Source organism: Mirounga leonina, unplaced genomic scaffold, assembly GCF_011800145.1.
Source record: "Mirounga leonina isolate KUSES-001 unplaced genomic scaffold, KU_Mleo_1.0 Mir_178, whole genome shotgun sequence".
Classification (NCBI taxonomy): domain Eukaryota; kingdom Metazoa; phylum Chordata; class Mammalia; order Carnivora; family Phocidae; genus Mirounga; species Mirounga leonina.
Genome location: NW_023270464.1, coordinates 26,166,663 through 26,183,673, shown reverse-complemented (window position 1 = coordinate 26,183,673; position 17,011 = coordinate 26,166,663).

Below are 17,011 nucleotides of genomic sequence, written 5' to 3'. Positions count from 1 at the left end.
TGCCCCAAGTTATAAGTTATTGATCAGTGTTTCTCAGTCTTTAACATCAGAATCGTCTCAAGGGCTTGTTAGAACAAGGACTGAGCCCCACCTCCAGAGTCTCTGGTCTGTTAGGTGTGAATAGAGACCCAAGAATTTGCATTCCTAACAAGTCCCCAGGTGATGCTGTTGTTGCTGACGTGTGGTCCGTGTTTTGAGAACCACTACCGTGGAGTATTCCATTGTGTGACCATCCCGCAATTTATTTACACTTTCTACTGCCTGTGGACATCAGGGTTGTTTTCACTTGGGGGCCCTATAAATAATGATTCTGTGAATATCCTTGTCCACCACATTTGTTCACATATGTAATGCATTTCTGTTGGGTCCCTAGGAATTTTGGGTCATACCGCATGTGTGTGTTCAGCCTTAGGAGATACTGCCAACAAGTTTTCCAAAGTAGTTGTAACTAATTTACACTCTCAGGAGCAATAAATATTTGCAAGTTCTTGTAATGCACTGCATTCCCACCAACATTTAGGCTTGTGAAGCTTTTAAGTCTCTGCCAATCTGTTGACTGTGTATGTGGTTTTCACTGTGGTTTTAATTTTCCTTTCCCTGATGACTAATGAGGTGGAGGCCTTTTAATATGTTTATTGGGCATTAGGCTTTCTTTTTCTATGAAGTGCCTCATCAAGATTTTGCCCGTTTTTCTAATTGATTTGAATGAGTTCTTTATACATTTTAGATACTAGGTCTTTGTCAGTTACATGTGTTGCAAACATTTTCTTCCATTGTGCAGCTTGTCTTTAATCTTGATGGTGCCTTCTTGTGAATAGCATCTCTTGATTTTCATGGCGCCTGTTTCATGGAGCCTCAAACTACCTGTGGTGAAAGACCTCCCCCCGCCCAAATCAACGGGGGACTGATACTTTTAGAAATTACAACATGATGATTTCATAAACATAAAATTTTTTAAAAGCACTCAAAAAACTTTAAGCATTTTTATGATCAAGAAATGTGTTCAGGAGACCCTCCCCTCATCCCTAAGCCTCACCCAATCTTCTGAGGATATTGTACCCAAGAATGAAGTGAGACTTGGGAATCAGAGTTTTGTACTTATCAATTGACCCTTAAACAGAAGAACATCCAAGTGCCAAGCTTTTTATCATTCAGTAAAAGTCACAATAGACATCTTAGCCTACTTACTCCCAAATATTCCCACACCCATTCTTTTTTTTTTTTTTTTAAGATTTTATTTATTTATTTGACAGAGAGAGAGAGCTCACACACACAAGTAGGGGGAGCGGCAGGTAAAGGGAGAAATGGGCTCCCTGCTCATGACCTGAGCCGAAGGCAGAGGCTTAACAACTAAGCCACCCAGGCACCACCTCCCCACCCCCCCCCCCCGCACCCCCGCACCCATTCTTGACCTTCACTGTATTTCTGTCCTCATTCATGAGCCTCCAGTCTCCCTGAAGCACAGGGATGGTTAAAGTCCTGGATGTGATTAAGTCATCTGTACACATGATATATAGTGATAAAAAAATTATTATGGTTTTAAAATCATGTCTCCCCCCAAAAAATTTTTAATTAAAAATAAATTTAAAAAATTAAAATAAAATAATTATGGTTTTAAAATCATGCCCCCCAAAAAAGCAAAAAAATAGTCAATTTAAAAAATTAAAATAAAATAAAATCATGTCCAAATGTCCCCAGAAATTTTTTTTAAATCAGAGTCCAAATGTCAGGTAGACTAGCTGGGTGGCATGCTCATAATATAGCTTGATTGTAGCAAAATATTTAAAAACTTTCCTATAAGATATAATGATAGATAAAATGGTACAGTGAGAACAGGAAGATTACACCATTAAGTCCTAGAAAAGGGAATGTTTGAGCAATATTATTATATAAAAAGAAATTAAAAGGTGAAGTCTGATTTAATTGATATGATCCTCATTTTCTTCTCTGTGAAGAAGACTTTTTTTTTTTAAGATTTTATTTATTTATTTGACAGAGAGAGAGACACAGCGAGAGAGGGAACACAAGCAGGGGGAGTGGGAGAGGGAGAAGCAGGCCTCCTGCAGAGCAGGGAGCCTGATGTGGGGCTCGATTCCAGGACCCTGGGATCATGACCTGAGCTGAAGGCAGACGCTTAACGACTGAGCCACCCAGGCGCCCCTCTGTGAAGAAGACTTAAAAATAATTATGTGGTTCCCGCCTGTCACTGTTTCTGTGCCTATCCGTCTCAGATTGTGAGCCACCTCGGATAAGTTCACCTCTGGAGTGGGTTTTTTTGCAGATAATCTTTAACAGGTTTAAAAAGTGTCCTTTCATTCCCAGTTTGTTAAAAGTTTACCGTAAATGAATGCTTGTGTACATGTTTTTCCTACACCTGTTGAAATGATCGTGTGGTTTTTTGCTTGAATCAGGAAACATGGTGGCATGTTCCAATAGACTTTCTATTCTTAGGCTCTTGAGGGGCATCTAGTTTGTCATCATGTAGCATCACGTCTACACATCGCTGGATTCAGCTTGCTAATGTTTTGTTCGTCCGTTCACGAGCAAAACTGGCCAGAAGTTTTCTTCTCTCTTACTGTCCTTGTCTTGTTTCGATATCAGTGTTATACTTGCTTCATTAAACAAGTGGGAGGAACTTCCTTTTTTTTTTTCTATTTTATGGAGTATTTTATGTGAGTCTAAAACTGTATATCCCTGAATTATTTATTAGAAACTGCCTCTAAAGACTCTAGACTCAAGGGCGCCTGGGTGGTTCAGTCAGTTAAGCGTCTGCCTTCCGCTCGGGTCATATTCCCAGGGTCCTGGGATCGAGCCCCACATCGGGCTCCCTGCTCGGTGGGGAGTCTGCTTCTCCCTCTCCTTCTGCCCCTTCACCCCACTTATGCTCTCTCTCACTCTCTCAAATAAATTAAAAAAAAAAAAAACCTGTTTAAAAAAAAAGACTCAAGACTCCAGTATTTCTTTTTGGGAAAATTTTAACTACAAATTACATTCTTTAATGATTACACTGCAAACTGTGCTTTCTGTTTTTCTTGAGTCAACTTGGATAAGTTATATTTTTCTAGGAATCTGTCCACTGATACCTAAGTTCTAAAAAAAATGGGGCACGGGAAGCCTGGGTGGCTCAGTCCTTAAGCGACTGCCTTCGGCTCAGGTCATGATCCCAGGGTCCTGGGATCGAGCCCCGCATCGGGCTCCCTGCTCCGTGGGAAGCCTGCTTCTCCCTCTCCCACTCTCCCTGCTTGTGTTCCTTCTCTCTCTGTGTCTCTCTCTGTCAAATAAATAAATAAATAAATTTTTTTAAAAAACACCTAAATAAATAAATGGGGTACAAAGTTATCCGTAATAGTGTCTCATTACATGTTAATCTCTGCAGCATGTACAACTCTGTTCCTTTCTCTCTCCGGTATGCTTTATCTGACTTATTTTCTTTTTTTTTCTTTTTAAAAATTTTTTTTCTTCTTATGTTAATCCCCATACATTACATCATTAGTTTTAGATGTAGTGTTCCATGATTCATTGTTTATGCATAACACCCAGTGCTCCATGCAGAATGTGCCCTCCTCAATACCCACCACCAGGCTAACCCATCCTCCCCTCCCCCTCCCCTTTAGAACCCTCTGTTTTTCAGAGTCCATCAATTCTCATGGTTCGTCTACCCCTCCGATTCCCCCCCTTCATTCTTCCCCTCCTGCTACCTTCTTCTTCTTCTTCTTTTTTTTCTTAACATATATTGCATTATTTGTTTCAGAGATACAGATCTGAGATTCAACAGTCTTGCACAATTAACAGCGCTTACCAGAGCACATACCCTCCCCAGTGTCTATCACCTAGTCACCCCATCCCTCCCACCCCACTCCCACTCCAGCAACCCTCACTTGGTTCCTGTGATTAAGAATTCCTCATATCAGTGAGGTCATAGGATACATGTCTTTCTCTGTTTGACTTATTTCGCTCCACATAATACCCTCCAGTTCCATCCACATCGTTGCAAATGGCAAGATCTCATTCCTTTTGATGGCTGCATACTATTCGATTGTATATATACACCACCTCTTCTTTATCCATTCATCTGTCGATGAACATCTTGGCTCTTCCCACAGTTTGGCTATCGTGGACATTGCTGCTATAAACATCGGGGTGCACGTACCCTTTCGGATCCGTACTTTTGTATCTTTGGAGTAAATACCCAGTAGTGCAATTGCTGGATCATATGGTAGCTCTATTTTCAACTTTTTGAGGAACCTCCATACTGTTTTCCAGAGTGGCTGCACCAGCTTGCATTCCCAACAACAGTGTAGGAGGGTTCCCCTTTCTCCGCATCCCCGCCAACATCTGTCGTTTCCTGACTTGTTAATTTGAGCCATTCTGACTGGTGTGAGGTGGTATCTCATGGAGGTTTTGATTTGGGTTTCCCTGATGCCAAGCGATATTGAGCTCTTTTTCATGTGTCTGTTGGCCATTTGGATGTCTTCTTTGGAAAAATGTCTGTTCATGTCTTCTGCCCATTTCTTGATTGGATTCTTTGTTCTTTGGGTGTTGAGTTTGATGAGTTCCTTATACATTTTGGATACTAGCCCTTTATCTGATATGCCATTTGCAAATATCTTCTCCCATTCTGTCGGTTGTCCTTTGGTTTTGTTGACTGTTTCCTTTGCTTTGCAAAAGCTTTTTATCTTGATGTAGTCCCAAGAGTTCATTTTTGCCCTTGCTTCCCTTGCCTTTGGCGATGTTTCTAGGAAGAAGTTGCTTCGGCTGAGGTCTAAGAAGTTGCTGCCTGTGTTCTCCTTTAGGATTTTGATGGACTCCTGACTCACATTGAGGTCTTTCAACCATTTGGAGTCTATTTTTGTGTGTGGTGTAAGGAAATGGTCCAGTTTCATTGTTCTGCATGTGGCTATCCAGTTTTCCCAACACCATTTGTTGAAGAGACTGTCTTTTTTCCACTGGACGTTCTTTCCTGCTTTGTCAAAGATGAGTTGACCATAGAGTTGAGGGTCCATTTCTGGGCTCTCTATTCTGTTCCATTGACCTATGTGCCTGTTTTTGTGCCAGTACCATAATGTCTTGATGATGACAGCTTTGTAATAGAGCTGGAAGTCCGGAATTGTGATGCCGCCAACTTTGCTTTTCTTTTTCAACATTCTTCTGGCTATTTGGGGTCTTTTCTGGTTCCATACAAATTTTAGGATTATTTGTTCCATTTCTTTGAAAAAAGTGGATGGTATTTGGATGGGGATTGCATTGAATGTGTAGATTGCTCTAGGTAGCATTGACATCTTCACAATATTTGTTCTTCCAATCCATGAGCATAGAACGTTTTTTCATTTCTTTGTGTCTTCCTCAATTTCTTTCATGAGTATTTTCTAGTTTTCTGAGTACAGATCCTTTGTCTCTTTGGTTAGATTTATGCCTAGGTATCTTATGGTTTTGGGTGCAATTGTAAATGGGATCGACTCCTTCATTTCTCTTTCTTCTGTCTTGTTGTTGGTGTATAGGAATGCCACTGACTTCTGTGCATTGATTTTATATCCTGCCACTTGACTGAATTCCTGTATGAGTTCTAGCAGTTTTGGGGTAGAGTCTTTGGGGTTTTCCACATAAAGTATCATATCATCTACAAAGAGTGAGAGTTTGACTTCTTCTTTGCTGATTTGGATGCCTTTGATTTCTTTTTGTTGTCTGATTGCTGTGGCTAGGACTTCCAATACTAGGTTGAATAGCAGTGGTGATAGTGGACATCCCTGCCGCGTTCCTGACCTTAGGGGGAAAGCTCTCAGTTTTTCCCCATTGAGATAGATGGCTTTTATGATATTGAGGTATGTACCATCGATCCCTATACTCTGAAGAGTTTTGAGCAAGAAAGGATGCTGTACTTTGTCAAATGCTTTTTCTGCATCTGTTGAGAGGATCATATGATTCTTGTTCTTTCTTTTGTTAATGTATTGTATCACATTGATTGATTTGCGGATGTTGAACCAACCTTGCAGCCCAGGATAAATCCCACTTGATCGTGGTGAATAATCCTTTTAATGTACTGTTGGATCCTATTGACTGGTATTTTGGTGAGAATTTTTGCATTCATGTTCATCAGGGATATTGGTCTGTAGTTATCCTTTTTGATGGGGCCTTTGTCTGGTTTTGGGATCAAGGTAATGCTGGCCTCATAAAACGAGTTTGGAAGTTTTCCTTCCATTTCTATTTTTTGGAACAGTTTCAGAAGAATAGGTATTAATTCTTCTTGAAATGTTTGGTAGAATTCCCCTGGGAAGCCATCTGGCCCTGGGCTTTTGTTTGTTGGGAGATTTTTGATGACTGCTTCAATTTCCTTCGTGGTTATAGTTCTGTTCAGGTTTTCTGTTTCTTCCTGGTTCAGTTTTGGTAGTGGATACATCTCTAGGAATGCATCCATTTCTCCAGGTTATCTAATTTGCTGGCATAGAGTTGCTCACAATATGTTCTTATAATTGTTTGTATTTCTTTGGTGTTGGTTGTGATCTCTCCTCTTCCATTCATGATTTTGTTGATTTGGGTCATTACTCTTTTCTTTTTGATAAGTCTGGCCAGGGGTTTATCAATCTTGTTAATTCTTTCAAAGAACCAGCTCCTAGTTTCGTTGATATGTTCTACTGTTCTTTTAGTTTCTATTTCATTGATTTCTGCTCTGATCTTTATTTCTTTATTATTTCTTTTCTCCTGCTGGGTTTAGGCTTTATTTGCTGTTCTTTCTCCAGCTCCTTTAGGTGTAGGGTTAGGTTGTGTACTTGAGACCTTTCTTGTTTCTTGAGAAAGGCTTGTATTGCTATATACTTTCCTCTTAGGACTGCCTTTGCTGCATCCCAAAGATTTTGAATAGTTGTGTTTCATTTTCATTGGTTTCCATGAATTTTTTTAATTCTTCTTTAATTTCCTGGTTGACCCATTCATTCTTCAGTAGGATGCTCTTTAGCCTCCATGTATTTGAGTTCTTTCTGACTTTCCTCTTGTGACTGAGTTCTAGTTTCAAAGCATTGTGGTCTGAAAATAGGCAGGGAATGATCCCAATCTTTTGGTACCAGTTGAGACCTGATTTATGACCTAGGATGTGATCTATTCTGGAGAATGTTCCATGAGCACTAGAGAAGAATGTGTATTCCGTTGCTTTGGGATGGAATGTTCTGAATATGTTTGTGAAGTCCATTTGGTCCAGTGTGTCATTTTAAGTCTTTATTTCCTTGTTGATCTTTTGCTTAGACGATCTGTCCATTTCAGTGAGGGGGGTGTTAAAGTCCCCCACTATTATTGTATTGTTGTCGATGTGTTTCTTTGCTTTTGTTATTAATTGCCTTATATAATTCCCTGCTCCCATGTTAGGGGCGTAGATATTTATAATTGTTAGATCTTCTTGTTGGATAGACCCTTTAAGTAGGATATAGTGTCCTTCCTCATCTCTTATTACAGTCTTTGGTTTAAAATCTATTTTGTCTGATATAAGGATTGCCACCCCAGCTTTCTTTTGGTGTCCATTAGCATGGTAAATGGTTTTCCACCCCCTCACTTTCAATCTGGGGGTGTCTTTGGTTCTAAAATGAGTCTCTTGCAGACAGCATATCGATGGGTCTTGTTTTTTAATCCCATCTGATAGCCTATGTCTTTTGATTGGGGCATTTAGCCCATTTACATTCAGGGTAACTATTGAAAGATAGGAATTTAGTGCCATTGTATTGCCTGTAAGGTGACTGCTACTGTATATTGTCTGTGTTCCTTTTTGGTCTATGTTGCTTTTAGGGTCTCTCTTCACTTAGAGGACCCCTTTCAAGAATTCTTGTAGGGCTGGTTTTGTGTTTGCAAATTCCTTTAGTTTTTGTTTGTCCTGGAAGCTTTTTATCTCTCCTTCAATTTTCAATGACAGCCTAGCTGGATACAGTATTCTTGGCTGCATATTTTTCTCATTTCGTGCTCTGAATATATCCTGCCAGTCCTTTCTGGCCTGCCAGGTCTCTGTGGATAGGTCTGTTGCCAATCTAATGTTTCTACCATTGTAGGTTACATATCTCTTCTCCCGAGCTGCTTTCAGGATTTTCTCTTTGTCTATGAGACTCGTAAGTTTTACTATTAGATGTCAGGGTGTTGACCTATTTTTATGGATTTTGAGAGGGATTCTCTGTGCTTCCTGGATTTTCATGCCTGTTTCCTTCCCCAAATTAGGGAAGTTCTCTGCTATAATTTGCTCCAGTATACCTTCTGCCCCTCTCTCTCTTTCTTCTTCTTCTGGGATCCCAATTATTCTAATGTTGTTTCGTCTTATGGTATCGCTTATCTCTCGAATTTTGCCCTCATTATCCAGTAGTTGTTTATCTCTCTTTTTCTCAGCTTCTTTATTTTCCATCATTTGGTCTTCTATATCACTGATTCTCTCTTCTGCCTCATTTATCCTAGCAGTTAGCACCCCCATTTTTGATTGCACCTCATTAATAGCCTTTTTGATTTTGACTTGTTAGATTTTAGTTCTTTTACTTCTCCAGAAAGGGTTTCTCTAATAACTTCCATGCTTTTCTCAAGCCCAGCTAGTATCTTTAAAGTGATGATTCTGAACTCTAGATCTGACATTGTACTAATGTCCATATTGAGTAGGTCCCTGGCAGTCAGTACTACCTCTTGTTCTTTTTGTTGAGGTGATTCTTTCCATCTTGTCATTTTGTGCAGAGGAGAATAGATTAATGAGAGAACAAAATGCTAGCAGAGTAACAACATTCCCAGAAAATATACTCTAAACAAATCAGAAAAGACCTGAAGCAGTGGGATAAGAAAGGGAAAGAGAGAAAAAAGAAAAAGAAAAAAAAGATAAAGATAAAGATAAAAACAAACAAAAACAGAACAAAACAAAACAAGAACAACAAAAAAAACAGAAAGTGATCAACTATGATCAGGCTGGTATATAGATCAGTGCCACACACTAGATTTTGGGTGTATTTTGGTCTGTTAGAAGAAAGTGCCTCCCAAAATTTTAAAGAAAGAAAAACTTACATATGTACAAAAATAAGGGTTGGTATGATGAAGGGATGGACTATGACTGTAAAGATGGAAATTATAAAAAATTTTATAAAAGGAATTGATAAGAAGTTGTTTGAAAAAAAGGAAGAAGAGGATTTAAAAAAAGAAAAAAGGAAAAAAAAAAGGGAGGGAATGTGATCAGGCAGGGGAGTAGAAAAAAACCATACAATAGAGATTTAGGGTATACTTTGATCTGTTAGAAGAAACTATCTCAAAATTTTAAAGAGAGAACAACTTATATATATATATATATGCCAAAAATACGGGTAACTACTATGAAGGGATAGAATATGACTCTATAAATGAAAAATAAAAATGTTTTTTAAAAAAGGGATTGATAAGATGTTGGCTGAAAAGGGGAAAAAGAAAAATTCAAAAAAAAAAAAGAAAAAAGTTAAAAAAACTTAACTTTGAAAGAGTAAAGAATCATGGTAAAAAAGCCATGGATTCTACGTGCAGTATTCCCCTAGCGCTGGAGTTCTGCCGTTCTCATTGATGAGTAAACTTGGTCTTGGCTGGCTGTTCTCGCTGATCTTCTGGGGAGGGGCCTGTTGCCGTGGTTTCCAAACGTCTCTGCCGGAGGCGGAATTGCCCCGCCCTCGCCCCCTCCCGGCTACGTCAGCTGCTCCGGTTTGCTCTCCGGGGCTTTTGTTCCCTGCGAGCTTTCCGTCCAGCTTTGGAGGCGGAGAGTGAACATGGCGGCCTCCCAATCTCCGCCCCGGAGGAGCCGAGAACTTGGGGCCCCGCTCCTCAGTGAGCCCCCAGAGAAAAGCCAGCAGTCACTCCCGTCTCCCCGGTCTCCGGCCGCACCCCGTGCTCACCCGGCCTGTGACCGCGCACCTCTATCTCTGGCCCCCGACCCCGGGCGGAGTCTCCAAACCCAGCAGATCCCTGCGGTGCCCTCCCGCGCGGCTCCTCCCGGGGGAGGAAGGTGAGTCTCCCCGGATCTGCCGCTTGTGGGGTCCCTGCTGGAGGAGCGGGGGCCCGACTGGGCCGCGGATCACGGTTTATGGCGCCTGGGCTCCGCCTCTGCAGCCGGCTTCCCTGCTCCGATACCTGGGAGCTCTGCCGCCCTCAGGCACCCCCGGTCTTTCTGTGACCCCGAGGGTCCTGAGACCACACTGTCCCGGAGGGCTCCACCCCCCGCTTAGCCACCAGAGTGACGTCCCTCAGCGAGCTGACTTCTAAAAGTTCCGATTTTGTGCTCCGTGGTTCTATCACTTGCCAGAAGCGCCGATGGAGGCCCCTCCCCCGCCGTCTATCCTCCCGAATATCGCCTCGGATTCACTTCTCCGCACGTCCTACCTTCCAGAAAGTGGTCGCTTTTCTGATGAGAGAGTTGTTGCTCTTCTTTTCTTCGATCTCCTGTTGGGTTTGTAGGTGTTCAGAGTGGTTTGATCCCTACCCAGCTGAATTCCTGAGAGGAGACGAAGTCCAGGTCTCCTACTCCTCCGCCATCTTGCTCCGCCCCCCTGTCTGAGCTTATTTTCTTGATAAATACTGCCAAGGCTTTATCCATATGATTAATCTTTTCAAACAATGGACTCTGGCTTTGCTTACTCTCTTTATTGTCCCCCTTCCTCTTCTATTTAAATAATTTTTATCCTACCATTATTTTCTTTCAGGGGGGTGGTTATTTTGTTTTTATTTTTTTAATTTACTTAGAATCACTCAAGTCATTACTTAGGCCTTTCTTCTGTTCTTGTGGAAATAACTAAGGCTTTACGTTTCCCTCTACCAAATTTAGCTGCAAGTCAAGTTCACCTATTCTGCCTTTTTGTTCTTGGCCAACCCCAAATACATTCGATTTTCCATTATGATTTCCTCTTTGACCTCTGAATTCTTTAGAAGTGTTTTGAATTTCCAAATGGATGAGATTTTTTAGTTCTCTTTTGATACTGATTTTTGAATTTAATTTTTGTTAATGTCAAAGAATGCGAGCTTATGGTGCCCATCCTTAAAAATGTGCTGGGTGTTATACACAACTAATGAATCGTTGAACACTACATCAAAGACAAATGATGTACTATATGTTGGCTAACTGAACATAATAATAAAAAATAAATAAATAAAATTTTTAAAATGTGCTGACTTTTATGATCTAGTATCACATTGTCCAATACATAACCACCAGCCATAATGGCTATTTAAATACAAATCCATTACAACTGAATAAAATTTAAAATCCGGTTTCTTTATGTGCACTGGCCATATTTCTGTTGCTCAGTGGCCACCATACCAGACTGCAAATACGGAACAGTCCCATCACTGCACGAAGTTGTGTTGGACGGCTCTGGCATGGTGTGGGGTCAGTTCTTCTAAATAGGCCGTGAGTGCTTGAGAAGAGTGTGATCGGTGCAGTTGTGGGATACAGGTTCTTACACACACAAGTTTGATTGTGTTGTACCTACTACTGGAAAAGTGTGCTAAAATCTCCCACGATGGTGGTGAGTTTGTTTACTGCTCCATGAAGTTCTGTCAAGTTTCATTTTACATATTTTGAGGTTATACCATCATGGTGTGCGAGATCAGAATTGTGACATCTTCCTTGTGACTTGAATGATTTAATTGTCAGGTGTTGATCTTCTGTGTCTCCGGTGACATTTTTTACCTGAATATCTATTTTGTCTGATGTGGTTACACCTGGATATGGTTCGTCTAATAGAGCTGTCCCTTTATGTGGTTCATGTTTACCTGGGGTATCTTCTTCCATTCCTTTACTTTTCAACTGTGTATTTTACTTTCACTGTGCCTTTTAAGCAAATAATGGCTGATCTGTTCTTTAAGTCCCGGGTGACAATATTTATCTTATAACTGGATGGTTTATGTCATTAACATATATTGAAATTAATGATAGATTAGATCTATTTCTACCATTTTATTTTGTGTGCTTTATACTTTTCTTGCCCTTTCACTTTCTTTTATTTATTTATTATTATTTTTCCTTTCTTGCTGTGTTGTAGAATAGTCAAGTTGCTTTCTTCTTTTGTTTCTTTCTTTACTATGTTGAAAGTTTTGCACTCAGTACCTACCTTGTGGTGGTTTCTCTAGAACTTGTAACATCCACACATAACTTAGTAAAATCTTATGTTAACCAGTATCCCACCTCTTGAAGAGATTGTATTTTAACTCTGATTAATCCCATCCTGACCAACGCAGTTTTATGTCCAATATTTTGGGTTTCACCTTGTCTTTATTTAAATCAGGTGTTATTTTAGTTAAATGGTTAATGATTGTTTTGCCCTGATCATTCTTAATTCCTACATTTTCTTGTCTTTGGGCTTCCAAAGAGTTCTAGTTTCTTGTTAATCTAGCATTTGAAGGGTTTTTATGTGCATGTGTGAGCTGACAAGAGTCACTCATTTAATGAAGATCTTTTTTATTAAAGCTTAGGGGCTCATGATTTGGGGAGCCTTCCTTGTAGCTTGAAAGAGACATTTCAACCCAAGAGAATATTTATGGAGACTGTGAATGAGCACAGGTCAAGAAGTTTTAGAGACACCCCCGGAAAATTCATCACAAACATGTGCACAGCCCTCCAGGGCTGAGTAAGAGTTGTCATCTGCATTACTTGCTGAGCAAAGTATAATGATGATCTGCAGTATTCAGATGAAGAAAATGTGTCTTAGATTATCGATGATCCCCAAAGCTTGAGAGAAAGATCTGGAACATGAATCCAGATCTTCTGGCTGTGAACCCTTCAGGCTGTCCACCACCCCTCCATTCACTTGTCCATCATAGGTTGTTGAGACCAGAGTTGGAGATCTTCCGGCAGTCGCGTCTGTTTAACGTTGACAGCAAAGAAGGGAGATCTCTGCCACGGGGAGTGAGGGGTGGATGAGTAGAAACTGAACAGAGAATAACACGTTGGAGTTTGTTTCGTTTTGTTCAAAACACTGTGATTATTCTCCTAATGTCCAATCGTAAGTGCTTGCTCTCCCTTGCTTGCTGTCCAAATCTCCAGATGTCTTGTAAGACAGATGCTCCAGCATGTCAAACATTTGGCCCCTTTAAGATGACAACGTATGGTTCCTGAAACACTCAATTACCAAAAATAATTGTGCTGTACTTAATAAATCCTCAGTGATGCAGCAAGCATGTGGGCAAGGCAATATGGTAGATGTCATACAGCAAGAATAATGACAACAGATGTGCTACTACCGAGTCCTCTCTGGGACAGCCACTCCCATTTCCTACTCCCTGTTTCAAGATTAAAAAGTGGAGCTCATTAATGAATGGTCTGGCCTTACAGGAAAAAATATACATTCTAGGATCTGGCCAAGTGCCCGTGCCAGAGTCCTCAAGACAACCCCTGTCCACCCTTGGAATTCCAGGCTCTTCTGCATACTTTAGTCATCATGGACTCTTCGGAAGGCTTCACTTTCCCTCCAGCTCTCTCCTGCCATGTCAAGAGTCTTTAACTCTCATTAAAAAAATGGCATCAGATTGACAAATGTTTAATTCCCTAACCCCTTTCTATCCCTTCATCCGTGTAGCTGTGTGACTTTCCTGCGTCACCTTACATCTCATCCAGAAGAAGGAAGTCACTGACCCTGGTGACTTCCTCGGGGCTGCCCAGAGCCTCTGGCTTTATGCTATAGCAGAGGCCCGAGCTGCTTCTGTCTGCCCTGTAAGCCAACTCAGCCCCAAAGACCACACATTCCTGAGACCCAAGTAGTCTCCTATCCCTTGCTTCTTCCAGTTTCAGGGCTTTCCTGCTTTGACCACTGCTGGGACCTCATCTTCTAGGTTCAAATCTCAGAGACAGTCAGGCAGCCCTAAGAGAGCCACTGAAGAGAATTCAACCATGTGCCATGTCTGCGTCTACCATGAGCTTCCCAGCAAAGACTCCCCCATCCAGGGAGCTATCCCCTCCTCGAGCCCGCATTGCCATGGTCATTCCCAGGTCTAGAAAGACTGAGTCAGCAAGGAGAGATATCCTGATCCAGCTTCTCCATGAGCAAGTAACAGGTGTGGTTTCCTCTGCTCTGACCCATCATACTCTTTTTTTTTTTTTTTAAATCCTCAGCAAACTGGATTCAGTTTTGGGTCTCCAACCTCTGGGTTCCTCTGCCTTAGACACTATGGACGACCGTTAATACAAGTGGAAACAACTGGTGATCACCATCTCATGTTTCTCTGTGTGGCCCCCATGCAGCATTCCCATGAAAAAGGTGTTTGAATCCTATAAAACTGGAAGTGGTCTCTGAAACACAGAATGATATTTAACAGGCTTGGCAAAAATCTTCTCACAGTGAGGTCTTCCAGAATCGAACTCTGAGTCTCCCCGACTAAACTCTTCTCTCTTCTTTTACTCACTAGAGCCAGAGGTAACTTGAAGCTGCAGAGTACTGAGTGTGGGAGCCCCCGCTGGGACTGAGGCATAGTTGGGAAAAAGACAAAGTAGAAAAGAAAGCACTAGCCACAGAGAATTTGCTCATAGATGGGGGGTGCTTGATTCCCCTACATATTGCTCATCAGCCTTCATCTTTAACTCTGCCCCACTCTGAGTACCTCATCTCCAGTTCCATTAAGAAAATTGCCTCCTGCCACCCAACCACCAATCACATTATTTCTGCACCCATCACTCATCTTTACTGCATTTCATTCTTCCTGATCATGACTATTCTCCACACTGGTGCCTTTGAGATCACCCCCTCCAACTCCTTGGAAACAGTCTTCATCAGTCTTTACCTCCCTGCCCTATATCTGAAATCTCTCTCTCCCAGCACTTTCCCTTTGGTAAATAAGCATGCTTGTCTCCCCCATTCTTTTTCAAAATTCCTACTTTAACCCTGTGTGGTAGACAGAATAATGCCCCCTCTGCCCTGAACACATCCATATTCTAATCCCAGGAACCCATGAACATGTTATGTTACGTGGCTAAAGAGACTTTGCAGACGTGATTAAGTGAAGTATCTTGAGATAGGGAACTCATCTGGGTTATCTGGGTGGGCTCAAAGTAAATCATAAGGGTCCTTATAAGAGGAATGCAGAAGGGTCAGAGCAAGAGAAGGAGATATGACAATAAAACACAGGTCAGAGGGATGCCATTGTTGGAAGGGGAGCATGAGCCCAGGAATACAAACAATCTCAACAAGGTTAGAGGCAAGGAAGAGATTCTCTAGAATCTTCAAAAGGAGTGAAGTCCTGCCAACAGCTTGATTTTAACCCATGAGACCTATTTTCCAACTTCTAACCTCCACAACCGTAAGATAATAATTTTTTTGGTTGTTTTCAGCCACTAAGTTTCTGCAATTTGCTACAGCAGCAATGGGAAGCTTATACACCCTGCACCCTCCTTTAGCCAACCTTCAAGACGTTCTTCTCTCTCATCCAAACTGGCTCCCCTTCTTTTCCCATTAACCCCTCAAATCATTGTAATCTCTTCTCAGAGAGAAACACCCAAGGTATTTTCCTACCAATTCCCATTCTGGAACATTCTCATATCTAGAACATAGTCTCTTTGTCTCCTTCTCAGAGCACTGGCCATAACTTAAGAAGATAATCCTTAAGATCTTCTGTAAAACAAAACCTGTTGCCTCAGACCCTGGTTGCCTTGAACATTGTTTGTTCATGCATAAGAAATTCTCCACTACTTTAGTGGGTCTTCTCTTCTCTGTGGTTGAAAATATTATCTCTCTGTGTGGATTTCTTAGAAGAAAGGGTAACATGGAAACACCTAGTTAAGGGTATTTTACTCATTGCTTGTATCCCTTCAAATTCCTCCATGCCCTCTGTCAGCTCTGGCCCCTCACCCTGGTCCCACCACTCCACCACACCTTCCCCCCAGACAAGACTGCCTTTCCGGAGCCCTCCTCTAGCTCACCTCCTATTGCCCATTGGGATCCTGCCCCTCTCCAAACTCACAGCATGGCTCCCCTCAACTTCCTGAGGACTTCAACCTGCAGGTGAGGTCTTGGCTCCCCTCCCTTCTTCAGACCTGTCCTGGTGTCTGAGGTCAGCTGTTCTGTCTTTCCCCTGTGCACCTGCTCCTGGGCCCCACACTGTCAGTGCCATCTGCATGGGTGAGGAAGACGGTACATTGAAATGTCTTTAATGTCACTGAGTGGAGACTACTATCAAGAAGACCCAAATCCACTCTCTACTGTCTGCTCTATGGATGGAAGGGTCTGGGTGAGTTCTCTCTAGGCATGTCCCTCTGGTGAGGAGAGCTGACTACCTTATGTCTTTGCCTTGGCAAAGTTGTCCCGTTTGGCCTACTTTCTTCTTGCACACATCTCTTGTGGCATCTAGTTTTCTCAGCTTGGCTGATGTGTGAAGCTACCACATCTCAGTCTTTTTTCTGTTTGAACTCCAAGTCTGAGACAAAGTGTCTTGACTCCAGCTCTTCCTTGAAGGAGACTTGGCCGCTGGAACTGCCCTTCACCCCATACCAGCATCCTCCAGGATGGCCTTCATGTGTGAAACACGCAGCAGCCGGCCACCCGGCAGAAGCCCCGGGGTCTCTGCCTGGGCCTCTCTTCCTTTTCCTTCCTTATGGACAAGCTCACGTATTTCAGCCACTGCATCCTCCTCAGAAGGCCTGATGGGATTGACAAAGAACCGCAACCAACAGACAAGAGCAAGCTTTCGAGGATAAAATATCTGACTGCCAAAATGTGTTTTTAAATTCTTAGTGGAAGGGTGGGAAGATAAAAGTGAGAAACCCTCCTAGACGGATGCATCAAATCTAGAAGGTCAAACAATCAACATATAAACTCCAGAAAGATGTACTAGCACAGGGAGAATCCTATTCAAAATTGACAAAATTTCTGCAGCTAAAGAGAACACTGACCTTCAGATTAAAAGACACCCTCGAAGAACTGGATGCTGGAGAAAGGATTCAAACCCAGACACATCCCCGTGAGGTTTCAGAACCTCAGAATGAAGCAGACAGTCCTAAAACTCCTAGATACTAGAGAAGGAAAAGCAGGTCACTTAAAAAGAAATAAAAATTAAACAGGATCCTCATCAG